This window comes from Hordeum vulgare, chromosome 1H (genome assembly GCF_904849725.1).
Source record: "Hordeum vulgare subsp. vulgare chromosome 1H, MorexV3_pseudomolecules_assembly, whole genome shotgun sequence".
Lineage (NCBI taxonomy): Eukaryota > Viridiplantae > Streptophyta > Magnoliopsida > Poales > Poaceae > Hordeum > Hordeum vulgare.
In genome coordinates, this window is record NC_058518.1 from 25,540,017 (window position 1) to 25,555,728 (window position 15,712).

Genomic DNA, 15,712 nt, shown 5'->3' on the forward strand with positions numbered 1-15,712 from the left:
TGAAGATGCATTTATCCGCTATGGGTTCGAGCTTATCAGACTGAAACTTTTTCACATAAGTGTCGGAGCCCCAAACTTTCAAGAAACGACAGTTTAGATTTCTCTAAACCTCAGTCTATACTGTGTCATCTCAACGGAAATACGCGGTACCCTATTTAAAGTGAATGTGGTTGTCTCTAATGCACTTGTCACGCCCAAGATGCGACCCTATCCTCAATTTGGCACGAGGGCCTCGTCAGGGATAGAAGCGCATCTCGTCGTGTCGCAAGAATGTATATCGTTACAAGTACATGTACTGAAAAGAAGAGATATATATATATATAGAATTGGCTTACACTCGCCACAAGCTACATCAGAGTCACATCAGTACATTACATAATCATCAAGAGTAAGAGCAGGGTCCGACTACGGACGAAAACAAATGAGAAAAGAAGAACGACGTCCATCCTTGCTATCCCAGGCTGCCGGCTTGGAACCCATCCTAGATCGATGAAGAAGAAGAAGAAGAAGAAGCAACTCCAAATGCACAATCAACGCGCTCGTGTCAAGTAACCTTTACCTGCACCTGCATCTGGTGTTGTAGTAATCTGTGAGCCACAGGGGACTCAGCAATCTCATTTCCAAAGGTATCAAGACTTGCAAAGCTTAATGGGTGAGGCATGGTTAACTGGTGAGGTTGCAACAGCGAATAAGCACATATTTGGTGGCTAACTTACGAGTACAAGAATAAAGAGGGGGGTGATCTTCGCATAACAGACGTGAACTACTGATGATCAAATGAATGATCCTGAACACCTACCTACGTCAGACATAACCCCACCGTGTCCTCAATCGGAGAAGGAACTCACGAAAGAGACAGTCACGGTTACGCACACAGTTGGCATATTTTAATTAAGTTAACTTCAAGTTATCTAGAACCAGTGTTAAACAAAGCTTCCATGTTGCCACATAACCGCGGGCACGGCTTTCCGAAAAGATTTAACCCTGCAGGGGTGCTCCAACTAGTCCATCACAAATTACCACAAGCCGCATAGAAATCCTCAGTCAGGAAGCTCGCGATCTCGTCGGATTCCCTAGTGGAAAACCTCAACCCCGTTTTACCGCAAATCGTGACCGGTTTGTCAACTGGACTCCCTAACATATTCATTTTTGATCGTCCGATTTAATCAGAGGGTCCAAATGCCCATTAGACCGGCCCAAGTGCTATATGCAGTAAACCTAGACCTAACCATGGCCTCTACCTCGATCCACTCCCCAATCCTGATTCAGCCGCCGCCACCCACCTACCTCTCCTCGTTGTGCCAAACCAGCCAAGCCCTGCTAAATCTCATCCGTCGGATCCGAGATCGGACGTCCCACAGTTCCTCCTGCGACCTCCCGTTGGGCTCAACCCAGATTGGATCGAGGCACTGCCTCACCCCCGCGTCCTCCACGACCCGCCGTCGCTCCGGCAAGCTGCTGGCCGACGAAGCACCACAGGTCAGACCCAAGACCCTTCCTTCTCCGCCTCCCTGCTCTCTTCCTTCTATTCCTCTCTCTGGTTCTCTCCCTGACTCTCATCTCTCTCTCTCTCTTTTCTTCTCTGGAAACCTCCATGACCCTTGTACCAAGGAGCTCGCCCTCGACCGGCCTCGCGGTGCCATAAGTCGCTGCCACCGGGAATGGAGCCACGATGCCAAGAACGTATGGATCCGACGCGAGCTTGCCTCCCTACCTATCCATGTCGCGCGTCGTCCGCCGTGGTGCTCCCATGTCGCCTCTGTTCTTTAGAGAATGAGCTCAGGAGGCCATGCCAGCCACCTACAAGAGCTAGTACCCGTCGCTGTCGCCCATGTTGCCGCTCCGACCCGTCTGCCTCCATCCTCGGCGACTATGTGCATGAGCAAGGTGAGCACCTGTGACCTTCTTCTCCTCCCTCCGGGTTTTTTCCTTCCTGTAGTTGTCTTTTAAGTGGAGTCGATGCCCACGACAGCCATAGCCACCATGGCAATGAACTCGCTGCACTCACAGCCCCCTCATGTCCCTCACGCACGAGAGCACACACACCAGATCCGCAGCTGTGACAGCCCGATGCTGACGATCCAGAAGATTTCCCTTTTCTTTTCGTTTTCGTCGTGTGACTATTTTCTTTTGTCGCATCATCATCGCATCATTTGCATCATCAGCATTGCATCGGCGTTCCGTTGCTGCCAGTTTTCAAAACTTGCATCCGTTGTTAGCTGCCGGTTCTCATCGTTGTCCGTTCTGAGCCCGACCGCACACGCACGCGCCCGCGGCACCGTCAAAACCCTGTTTTAAAAGTGTGCGTAAAACCTTCTCTGATTGGGTTGAGATTTGACGAGCGGTCGTATTTTAATATAGGTAGGCCACCTGTCAAGTTTCGTCGCAATCGGAGTCCGTCTGGTACCCGAACGGTCGTCCGTAGCGGCACCGTCTTCGGTCTATCGTCGAACGTTTTTCGGTATTTTAAATCGCGTTGCCAGGTGTCGTTTTCCCTCTCACCTCCGCCTAGACACTCTACACAGCCACCTAGACATTCACGCGTCCGTGGCCGTTCGATCGCGTGGTCGAAAACGGAGTCGGATTCGGATAACCCTAGCCCCCTTTCCTATTTAATCTCCTCCTCCTCTCATTTTTGGACAGCCAATCCCCCTTGCCTCGTTTTCCGTGCAAACCTAACCCTAGCCTCTCCACCTTTTCCACCTCTCAGATCTGATCTAGCCTCTCCATCGATCTAGACCGTTGGATCGGAGATCCAACTGCTGAAAATACTCCAGAGCCTTCCATGGAGCTCCTCCCGTGCCTCTCCTCGTGCCCGTGCTCCTTCCTCCCGAGCAAGGCCGCAGCTTCTCCCCGTTGCCGGAGCACCACCGGCCAGGCAGCAGCAGCCGTCGGAGCTTCTTCGCCGGGCCACCACCTTCTCCTCCCCCTTCCTCTCTCCTTCCTCTCCCTCTCCTTCCCTGCCTCGTCCTCACCTTCTTCTTCTTCTTTGCAGGTTCAATGGCCGTCGTTGAGCTCGCCTGTGCGCCTCTTCGTGTCCTATCTCCGCCAGATCCAGGATGTGGCTGCCAGATCCGCTCGTTCCCATGCTCCTCTGGCCGCCCTCGCCCCAACCAGCCTCGTCACCCGGTTGCCGGCGCGTTCGTGCATCTCCATGGCTGACGGGATCGGTTCCCCTGTAAGCATCGTTCTGAATCGTGTTTCCTAGATGCGTATCTGTTGCGTAGAGGTAATATACCTTAGATGCTGACTTTAATAATGAGTTCAACGCTAGCTGAGTGGGCCAATCCCATCTCCTAGCACCAGCAGGTCGAGGGTTCAAGTCCGCGCGAATGCATGTTTTTGATATGCATTTTTTCCTCTTGAGGATGACATCCTTCCTTTATTTTAGTGCCTGTCAAGCCACTATTATTTCACAAAAACTCGATAGCCCAGTTGGTCAACTTTTGTTAGCAACCACTGGAGTCCTGGGATCAAATCCCAGTGTCCTCCTTTTTTTTGCTTTCGGGGAGATTCTTTTTAGCTTATTGTAAAATTCATATAAAATCAACCGTGCATCGGATTGCGACAAGTTAGATATGTAACTCGTGTAGAATTTCGTGTAGATTACGAATATGTAACTTCCATAAATGTTTGAAATAGTTTGACCCGCCGAATGCCTAGAAACGCGTGCTGTCCTAATATGTTTTGCCCGTAGTTTATTTTTCGCACGTGTCCGGTTTGCCCGAATGCCTTAGATAAAATGTCCATATTTTAGGAACCTTTTTTACATGTATTTTAGAGTAGACGTTGGTATTTTTGCGTGTAGGGATTTGCCGCTAGATTATTTTCTGTGTTTAGGTCTTTATTTCGCATTTATGTGTGACAATATTTTTGTGTTGCAACCCCACATATTTTATATGTTTCCGGGGTTCTGTGCAATTAGTTTTAGCTTTTGAGCAAGTTAGTTCGCGCGATATTTTGCCGTGATGCCTTTTGTTTAATTCGTAGGATTTATTCCATGCTTCGTTTGAAGGAGTTGACAACTAGAGAGTTGATCTTGGATGTTTTGTCTAGCCCTGGTATTTTTGGTTGCAATAGAAATGCATGTTTAGGTGTGGTTTGCTTGCTCTCAAGTTGCTAGAAATAGTGCTGATTTAGAGGAGCTGAAATATTTCCAAGTCTGGAATCTGTTATTATTTTATTGCTGTCTTGTCTTGCTTCTATCTTTTGATCTGTAGCTCTTTTGAGGTTGGTGCAATGGAGTTAGTTGTAACCCTTGTGTTTATCTAGCATGCTGTAAATTTTCATGCCATTTGGAGTCCTGTAGCTATAGGTTTTGCTGCTGTCAATATAGCTTCAGATCGAAAACTGCACTTTCATGAGGTGTAATTTTCACTAAGTCTGAAATAGTGTGTGAGATGCCATTTTGTGTCTTCTTTCCCTAGTGATCCATGATGTCATGATAGTTGTTGTTAGTTGTTTGTAGTAGTGCTTCTTGCCCTCTTCCGTGCCATGCCTTGCTTGAGCATATCGGAGTTGTGTAGTCGTAGTTGTGGGGCGTAGAAAATGCTATGTGGCTGATTTTGGCAGATTGTAGTGATTTCTTGTTTTGCTCGTAGTTTTTGAACCGTAGCTCCGATTTGATCGTGTCCTATATGAAACTTGCTTAGAATCTTGTGTAGTTTCATTTTCTCTTTTTGTTTGTATGTTTTGAAGTGCTCGTAGCCGCCGTTGCACACATATTGCATTCATGCCATCATATCTTGCGAAGCTTGTATCTTTTGAACCGTAGCTCCGTTGGAGGTGATCGCTGTGTGTAAATTGCTTGTAACGACACGTAAAATCATGTGAACCTATTTGTTTTTCTGTTTAACAACTAATTAAATGTGTTAGTTCAGATCTGGACAGAATTGTAAATTAACATGTGAGGTCGTCTCGGAGATGCTATATGACATTTCCGACCTCATTTAAAATGCCTAGATAGGTAGTTTAATTGTGCTTCACCTCTTGCCATGCTTAACCACATTTAATATTGCCATGTATCAACTCGGGATAGAACTAAATAATTAACGTGGAGTTTCGTCAATATGCAACTCGTTACATATTGAACTTCACTTAATGTGTAGTGTGTGTTTGTGTGAATTGTCATGCCGTGACTTGCATGTATTCCGCTGCTCATGCATCATATGTGTTGTGCATCGTGTGGTGAATCTCGTGTGTTGATTCTTGTTTCCGGTTTGCCTCGTCTCGATAGAGTTCCGCAAGCGTGTCGGATTGTGAGGACCCGTTCGACTACATCGGTTCGTCTGCTTCACGGAGTCATTCTTCTTCCAAACGGGATCTCAGGCAAGATGACCATTTCCCCATATACCATTACTATCATTGCCATGCTAGATTTTATCGCTTCTATCATTTATGTCTCGTTGCCTACCACTTGTTAAATACCAGCCTCTCAACAATGCCATGAAACCTTCAACCTGTTCGACCTAGCAAACCACTGATTGGCTATGTTACCGCTTGCTTAACCCTTTGTTAGCGTTGCTAGTTGCAGGTGCAGTTGCTTCCATGTGAAAGCATGGGTTCCTTGTTATATCACCATATTAAATGCTATTTAATTTAATGCACCTATATACTTGGTAAAAGGTGGAAGGCTCGGCCTTTCTAGCCTGGTTTTTTGTTCCACCTTTGCCCCCTTAGTTTCCGACTACCGGTGTTATGTTCCATAATTGAGCGCTCCTAACATGATCGGGGTTGTTATGGGGACCCCCTTGATAATTCGTTTTAGATTAAAGCTGGTCTGGCAAGGCCCAACTTTGGTACTACATTTGCCTAATAACCTAATAATAAGGCATAGGGACCCGCCGGCACCCGCGGAGTAATTTAATCAACCCCCGGGCCAGTGCTCCTCATGAGTGTTGGTCCCACCTGAGCGATGTTCGGTGCCCCTCTGGTCACCCGGAGGTTTAGCGATCCCGACGTCTAGCTCATCCGTCGTGTCCTGAGAACGACGTACGCGACTCTTATCGGGATCGTCGACACGTCGGGCGGCCTTGGTGGATTAGTTTTACCTTTGACGAAATATCTTGTGCATCAGGATTCCAGTGATGCTTTGGGTAATCTCAGAGTTGAGGTTTTCCACTAGGGAATCCGACGAGATCGCGAGCTTCGTGATTGAGGATTTCTATGCGGCTTGTGGTAATTTGTGATGGACTAGTTGGAGCACCCCTGCAGGGTTAAATCTTTCGGAAAGCCGTGCCCGCGGTTATGTGGCAACGTGGAAACTTTGTTTAACACTGGTTCTAGATAACTTGAAGTTAATTTAATTAAAATATGCCAATTGTGTGCGTAACCGTGACTGCCTCTTTCGTGAGTTCCTTCTCCGATCGAGGACACGGTGGGGTTACGCCTGACGTAGGTAGGTGTTCAGGATCATTCATTTGATCATCAGTAGTTCACGTCCGATATGCGTAGATCACCCCCCTCTTATTTCTTGTACTCGTAAGTTAGCCACCAAATATATGCTTAGCCGCTGCTGCAACCTCACCACTTAATCTTGCCTCACCCATTAAGCTTTGCTAGTCTTGATACCTTTGGAAATGAGATTGCTGAGTCCCGTGTGGCTCACAGATTACTACAACACCAGTTGCAAGTACAGGTAAAGGTTACGTGACGCGAGCGCGTTGATTGTTCATTTGGAGTTGCTTCTTCTTCTTCTTCTTCATCGATCTAGGACGGGTTCCAGGCCGGCACCCTGGGGTAGCAAGGATGGACGTCGTTCTTATTTTTCTCGTTTGTTTTCGTCTGTAGTCGGACCCTGCTCTTACTCTTGATGATAATGTAATGTACTGATGTGACTCTGATGTAGCTTGTGGTGAGTGTAAGCCAATTCTATTATATACCTCTTCTTTTCAGTACATGTACTTGTAACGATATCCATTCTTGCGACACGACGAGATGCACTTCTATCCCTGACGAGGCCTTCGTGCCAAATTGAGGATATGGTCGCATCTTGGGCATGACAGCAGCGCCCCACACACACTCTTGATGCACGCGCGCACCACTCATGCCCGCGGCCATCAGGTTGCTCCAGCTGAAGACGCTGTTATGCGTGTGCAGGGGAAGACTCTATACTTTGTTTCCTGTAGCTGCAGATTCGTTGAAGGAATGTTTATCTTGAGAAAAATCTCCTTTGTTTCGCACACAGGATCGTAGCGCACTGGCTTGTATCCCTTACTGCTAGCCAGGAGGCCCAAGGTCGAATCCCCACGGCTCCAGTTTTTATTTACCTCGAGGGTCATCTCTTGCCTTTGTATTCCGTATCATTAGCAGCAACGTCTGAATTTTCCCAGTCAGGTCACTGCTGTAGTCGATTCAGCTATCTGTGCCCTGCCTTTTAAAACAAAGTGAAAGGACGTGGATGTCGCCTAGAGGGGGGTGAATAGGCGCTTTAAAATAATTAAGGTTTAGGCTTGAACAAATGCGGAATAAAACTAACGTTTAATATGTCAAGCACAAAACCTACAAACAACTAGGCTCACCTATGTGCATCAACAACTTATGCTAAGCAAGATAAACAACTAAGTGATAGCAAGATATATTACAATAAACAATATGTCTATCACAAAGTAAAGTGCATAAGTAAAGGGTTCGGGTAAGAGATAACCGAGGCACGGGGAGACGATGATGTATCCCGAAGTTCACACCCTTGCGGATGCTAATCTCTGTTAGAGCGGTGTGGAGGCACAATGCTCCCCAAGATGCCACTAAGGCCACCGTAATCTCCTCACGCCCTCACACAATGCAAGATGTCGTGATTCCACTAAGGGACCTGATGGGGTCATAGTCCTAGGGTAGGGTCATAGGCCGGCCATACAGGTCCTACCCAAGGACTACCCCACACAAAGGACAGGACCCTAAGTCTGCCCCGACTGAATTAAGGAGTCCCCATCATCCAGTCGGCAACAGGTCCTGTATCATCAAGTCGGAGACTAGCATTCGGAGGATACCAAGCTAACCGACTGGATACACTCGGTACATCGTAACCTCTCTCGAGGGAAACGGTCGTACGTTTCCGGGTGCATTTATTAGCATTTAGAGCATACGTTACCTGTAACGTGCGCATTCAATCCCCACTACTCCACCCCCGTACCGGAACCGTTGTGGAGGGCAGCGCACTCTATATAAGCCGCCCTCCCCCACTTGTAAAGGGGTTAGCAAATCATAGTATTCCATATTACACTCGACAACAAGCTCCGAGAGCACTGAGACGTAGGGCTGTTACCTCCACCGCAGAGGGGCCTAAACTCATACAACCTTGACGTAGCTAGGACTCTGCCCATCTCATTCGTACCCTACACATCTACTGTCAGGCTTATACCCACGACAGTTGGCGCCCACCGTGGGGCAGGCGTCTAAGCGACTTCCGGCGAGTTTGCGACTAATTCCTTTCGTCATGTCGTCCGGTCGAGATTCGAGCATGGGTCACCAGATCCTTTTCGGTGCTCTCTCCTTCTTCGTCGATGATTCGGCGTGGCTTCGGGATGCGCCCCTTGACGTCGAGGCGCTTCCCCGTCGCGGGGCTACGCACTTCCGTGCCGGCGCTCGCAGCGTCTTTCTTCTTCAACAGTCGACTCCGGTGTCGACCTGCACCGCTGCCACGCGCCGCAACAAGCGGTCCCGCCGTCCGCGGCTCCAACGTTGGGTGCAACACGCCCAGGCGCGCCAGAACGCATCTTCGCAAGTGGCGGTTCTTGAGTCCATTGTGGTTGCCCCGTTGGCCCAGCACTCGGACTCGGTTCCGACTGAGTTTCCTTCCGAGTATGCGGATCACGGACCCGCAGCAGAAGTACACATGGCCAACTCCCATGAAGATCCCCCCAGGCTGGCCGGAACGAGCACGAGATCGGCGAAACGTCCGGCGCACGTCGTCCACCTCGCCGTTCTGCTAGTCGGCACACTCGGCGGAGCAACGTGGAGCTGTTCCGCACACCTCTCCTCAACTTGGCTGCAGCTGCCAAAATAGCCGATTCCCTCCAGCCGACCGATTCAGAGGCTGGTAGAGGGATCGAGCATATCCGAGCCCTGTTGCACACGATGCAGCAGCAGAATTCGGCAGTCTCCCAGTCGCACAACCGGATCTACAATAGTTCCGTCCACGCAAACACGCATCGGTCGGTTCACAGCCCTGGTTCCCATCAGCGCCACAGGGGAGGCAGTCGTTCCGTGATTCACGAAGATCGTCGCCGCTCACGCACCCCTCCGCGGGGTGGGACCTATGGGTCCCGACATCATGATGATCGGCGTTCAGTCGGCGACACTTACGACCCAAGACCCGACGCAAGAGGACGTATCGCCCAGCGAAGAGTCGACAGAGGTCGAGTCCACCGCGATGGTCGCGATATCGACCGTCCGAGTGGAAGCAGGGCTATCGTGTCTGGTCCCGAGTGTTTTAGTCGAGCCATCCGCTCGGCTGACATCCCGCCCAACTTCCGATTGGCAGCGAGAATCAATAAGTTTACAGGAGAGTCCAAGCCGGAAACATGGCTGGATGACTACCGAGTGGCAGTCCAGATCAGAGGGGACGACCATGTCGCTATGAAACACCTCCCTCTGATGCTCGACGGCTTGGCGCGAGCGTGGCTGAACCAGTTGGCCCCCTCGAGCATTTACAGTTGGGCGGATCTGGCCCGAGTGTTCGTCGGGACCTTCGAAGGGACATGCAAATGCCCTGCAGGCCTTGTGGAGCTCCAGCACTGTGTCCAGAAGCCGAATGAGCCCCTGCGCGACTTCATCTAGCGTTGGACAACTCTCTACCACACGGTGGAGAACGTCACCGAGCATCAAGCAGTCTGCGCATTCAAGGCAGGCGTACGGTACAGAGAGTTGTACCTAAAGTTTGGTCGAACAGGCGACATCTCCATGAGTAAGATGATGGAGATAGCGGCTCGCTATGCAAATGGCAAAGAAGAGGACTGCATCCGGAGCGGCAAGCACAAGACAGTCGGCGATGTTGACGGAGGTAACACTTGGAAGCAGAAACAGAAAGCTCCGCCCACACCGCAAGCAGAAGCTGCAGCCGTGACCAATGCCAAGTTCAAGGGCAAAGGGAAGGCGCAGTTTACCCCCAAGAAGAAGCAGTTCAATAATCCCATCTTGGACCAGCCCTGTCCGGTTCACACGAAGATGGACGAAGAAGGCAACCCCATATATGCGAAGCATACCACTCGACAGTGTCGCCTCCTGATCCAGGGGTTCCGCGAAGGGCAACCGAGTGAGAAGGACCATGAACAGGATGAGGAAGATAAGGAGGATCCCTTCCCCCAAGTCCATGCAACCCTGATGATCTTTGCTGACGTCGAGAGCAAGAGCCGACTGAAGCTGGTGAACAGAGAGGTGAACATGGCCACTCCAACCAGTCCCAAGTTCCTGAAATGGTCCCAGACTGCGATCACCTTCGACCAGTCGGATCACCCGACACATGTACCCACCCCGGGAAGACAGGCCTTGGTCGTCGACCCGGTGGTAGAAGGAGTCCGACTGCGCAAAGTCCTCATGAATGACGGTAGTGGCTTGAACATCATGTACGCCGACACCCTCAAGGGGATGGGCATCCCGATGTCCAGACTCAGCGAGAGCAGCATGCAGTTCCACGGAGTCGTTCCTGGACGGAAGGCCAAATCACTCGGCCAGATCGCGTTGGACGTCGTTTTCGGCTCCGACAAGAACTTCCGCAAGGAGAAGCTGACGTTCGAAGTGGTTGACTTCCAGAGCGCTTATCACACAATTCTGGGTCGCCCAGCGTATGCGCACTTCATGGCCCGTCCATGTTACGTATACCTGAAGCTGAAGATGCCAGGCCCGAAGGGCGTGATCACCATCACAGGCAAACGGCAGCGGGCTGAAGAGTGTCTGCAGCAGGGATCAAGAATCGTCGACCAGCAGATGGCCGTCCTCGAGCTGGACGAGTACAAGAAAACAGTCGACCCCGCCGACCTGATGCGCTCGAAAAAGCCAGCTTCAGAGTCTGCATTTCAGTCGGCGGGAGAGACGAAGAAGGTCAGCATCCACCCGACGGACGCCACCGCTGCCCCGATGAATATCTCCACCACCCTCGATCCTAAATAGGAAGCCGAGCTCACCCAATTCCTCCGTGAGAACTGGGACATCTTCGCATGGAAACCCTCTGACATGCCAGGTGTACCCAGGGAGTTGGCTGAGCACCGACTGCACGTGGATTCCACGGCTCGGCCTGTCCGAGAACGCCTGCGCCGGTCCGCCGCGCACAAGAGGAAGGCGATCGGGGAAGAGGTGGCCAAGCTGCTGGCAGCCAACTTCATTCGTGAGGTTCACCACTCCGAGTGGCTCGCCAATGTTGTCATGGTGCCCAAGAAGGACAAGTCGCTCCAAATGTGCATCGACTTCAAGCATCTCAATAAGGTCTGCCCGAAAGACCATTTTCCGCTCCCCCGCATAGATCAAATTTTTGATTCGACTGCGGGTTGCGAGCGTCTGTCATTTCTCGATGCCTACTCGGGCTATCATCAGATCCGTCTGTATGGTCCCGATGAGTTAAAGACAGCCTTCATCACCCCATTCGGGTGCTTCTGCTACATCACTATGCCTTTCGGTATGAAGAATGCAGGAGCTACCTTTATGCGCATGATCCAAAAATGTCTCCTCGACCAGATCGGTCGTAATGTGGAGGCATATATGGATGATATCGTAGTCAAGTCACGCAAAGGTTCCGACCTGCTGACTGACTTGGCAGAAACATTCGCCAACCTTCGTAGGTACAATATCAAGCTCAACCCAGCCAAATGTTCATCCGGTGTTCCTAGCGGAAAGTTACTCGGTTTCTTCGTTTCCGAACGAGGGATCAACGTCAACCCTGAAAAGATCGGGACCATCGTCCGAATGGAGAGGCCGGTCAGAATACACGATGTTCAACGGCTCACAGGTTGCCTGGTGGCTTTGAGCAGGTTCATCAGTCGACTCGGCGAAAAAGCACTTCCTCTGTACCGACTCATGAAGAAATCAGATACCTTCGAGTGGACAGACGAAGCCCAAGTCGCATTCGACGACCTCAAAGTCCTACTTTCCACCCAGCCGGTTCTTACTGCTCCGCTCAGTAAAGAGCCCCTTCTTCTATATATCGCGGCTACAAATCAAGTTGTCGGTACTGTCCTTACAGTCGAGCGAGAAGAAGAAGGCAAAGCATACAAAGTTCAGCGGCCAGTGTACTACGTCTTCGAAGTCCTGACTCCTTCCAAGCAGAGGTATCCCCATTATCAAAAACTTATCTATGGGATCTATATGACTGCGAAGAAGGTGGCTCATTATTTCCAAGACCACTCGGTATCTGTCGTTTCTGATGCTCCGTTGTCGGAAATTCTCCACAATCGAGACGCATCAGGCTGAGTGGCGAAGTGGGCAATGGAGATGCTGTACTGTGACATCAAGTTCGAGGCCAAGAAAGCTATTAAGTCTCAAGCCCTGGCTGACTTTATAGCAGAATGGGTAGAACAACAGCAACCGACCCACATCTACTCGGCTCATTGGACAATGTTCTTCGATGGGTCTAAGATGTTGAATGGCTCCGGCGCTGGTGTTGTGATCATATCACCAAAGGGCGACAAGCTCAAGTACGTGCTGCAGATACACTTTGATTCCTCCAACAACGAGGAAGAATATGAAGCTCTCCTCTATGTATTGCGCATGGCCATCTCACTCGGCGTCCGTCGCTTGATGGTCTACGGCGATTCGGATTTGGTGGTCAATCAAGTGATGAAAGAGTGGGACGTCAGGAACCCCACCATGACCACATACTGCAATGCAGTGAGGAAGCTGGAGAAGAAGTTTGAAGGTCTAGAGCTCCACCATGTTCCGAGACTGAAGAACCAAGCGGCTGATGAGTTGGCAAAACTCGGATCCACTCGGAGACCAGTCCCGAGTGATGTCTTCCTCGAGCACCTCCACCTTCCCTCAGTCAAAGAAGATCCCTTCACAGAGGAACCGGTACAACCCAAGAGCACAACAGATCCGACTGAAGTCGATGTACCTGCCGTGGTTGATCTGGTCATGGAGATTCTGGCTGTCATTCCCGATTGGACTGTGCCAATCATGGCATATATCTTGAGGCAAGAACTTCCAGAAGACGAAGTCCAAGCCAGGCAAATAGTCCGCAGGTCGAAGTCATTCACTGTCATTGAAGGCCAATTGTACAAGGAAAGTATCTCAGGCGTTCTTCGACGATGCATCTCCCCGGAGGAGGGGCAGCTGATTCTGGAGGATATTCACTCGGGAACCTGCGGTCATCACGCTTCTTCGAGAGCAATCGTAGCCAAGGCATTCAGGGATGGCTTCTTTTGGCTGCAGGCTAACGAGATGGCTAAGGATATGGTTGATCGATGTGAGGGCTGCCAGTTCTACTCCAACAAGTCCCACAAGCCAACGTCTGCGTTGAAGACGATCCCTCTGGTGTGGCCGTTTGTAGTGTGGGGATTAGATACAGTCGGCCCATTCAAGACAGGCCAAGGAGGATACACACATCTGTTGGTGGCAGTCGACAAGTTCACGAAATGGATCGAAGCGAAGCCCATCAAGAAGCTCGACGCTTCGACAGCCGTTAAGTTTGTCAGGGACATCATCTTCAGATTCGGTGTACCCCACAGCATAATTACGGACAACGGGACAAACTTTGACTCGGACAGATTCAAAGGTTTCTGTACAAGCCAAGGCATCCGAGTGGATTTTGCTTCCGTAGCACATCCTCAATCCAATGGACAAGCAGAGCGGGCAAACGGGCTTATTTTGCAAGGATTGAAGCCCCGACTCCTGCGAGAGATAGGACATGCCGCTGGCGCTTGGGTTACCGAGCTACCTTCGGTGCTTTGGGGACTTCGCACAACCCCGAACAGATCTACAGGGCGATCACCGTTCTTCCTCGTTTATGGAGCAGAAGCGGTCCTTCCGAGTGACTAGCTTCACAATGCGCCACGAGTCGAACTCTTCTCCGAAGACGAAGCAGAACAAGCAAGGCAAGATGGAGTGGATCTTCTAGAAGAGGAGCGCGAGATGGCGTTAACTCGCTCGACCATTTATCAACAAAATCTGCGGCGTTTTCATGCACGCCACGTCAGAAGTCGGACGTTCCAAGCAGGCGACCTGGTGCTCTGAGTGGATCAACAAAGACCTCACAAGTTGGCTCCGGCCTGGGAAGGACCCTTCATCATCTCCAAGGTGCTGAACAATGGGGCATACAGACTCTACAACATCGAGAGGGAGACAGACGAGCCGCGCGCATGGAACAGAGATCTCCTGAAGCGCTTCTACACGTGACCGTCGACTGAAGCGATGTAAAGAACAAGTATTGGCGAGATAATATAAAGCAGATTGAGTTTTTTGCAGGTTCAAAGTTCTCCCACGGTCGCAGACTCCGGTCTCAAAAAAAAAACTTAGCTGCGATCCAACATCGCCTAAGTACTAACTTTCTCCGAGTGTGCACTTAACGTCACACTCGGGGGCTTAGCTGCGATCCAGCATCGCCTAAGTATTAACTTTCTCCGAGTGTGCACTTAACGTCACACTCGGGGGCTTAGCTGCGATGCAGCATCGCCTAAGTACTAACTTTCTCCGAGTGTGCACTTAACGTCACACTCGGGGGCTTAGCTGCGATCCAGCATCGCCTAAGTATTAACTTTCTCCGAGTGTGCACTTCACGTCACACTCGGGGGCTTAGCTGCGATTCAGCATCGCCTAAGTATTAACTTTCTCCGAGTGTGCACTTAACGTCACACTCGGAGGCTTAGCTGCGATCCAGCATCCCCTAAGTATTAACTTTCTCCGAGTGTGCACTTAACGTCACACTCGGGGACTTAGCTGCGATCCAGCATCGCCTAAGTATTAACTTTCTCCGAGTGTGCACTTAACATCACACTCGGGGGCTTAGCTGCGATCCAGCATCGCCTAAGTATTAACTTTCTCCGAGTGTGCACTTAACGTCATACTCGAGGGCTTAGCTGCGATCCAGCATCGCCTAAGTATTAACTTTCTCTGAGTGTGCACTTCACGTCACACTCGGGGGCTTAGCTGCGATCCAGCATCGCCTAAGTATTAACTTTCTCCGATTGTGCACTTAACGTCACACTCGGGGGCTTAGCTGCGATCCAGCATCGCCTAAGTATTAACTTTCTCCGAGTGTGCACTTAACGTCACACTCGGGAGCTTAGCTGCGATCCAGCATCGCCTAAGTATTAACTTTCTCCGAGTGTGCACTTAACGTCACACTCGGGGGCTTAGCTACGATTCAGCATCGCCTAAGTATTACCTTTCTCCGAGTGTGAATTTAACGTCACACTCGGGGGCTTAGCTGCGATTCAGCATCGCCTAAGTATTACCTTTCTCTGAGTGTGCACTTAACGTCACACTCGGGGGCTTAGCTGCGATCCAGCATCGCCTAAGTATTAAATTTCTCCGAGTGTGCACTTAACGTCACACTCGGGGGCTTAGCTGCGATCCAGCATCGCCTAAGTATTAACTTTCTCCGAGTGTGCACTTAACATCACACTCGGGGGCTTAGCTGCAATCCAGCATCGCCTAAGTATTAACTTTCTCCGAGTGTGTACTTAACGTCACACTCGGGGGCTTAGCTGCGATCCAGCATCGCCTAAGTATTAACTTTCTCCGAGTGTGCACTTAACGTCATACTCGGGGGCTTAGCTGCGATCCAGCA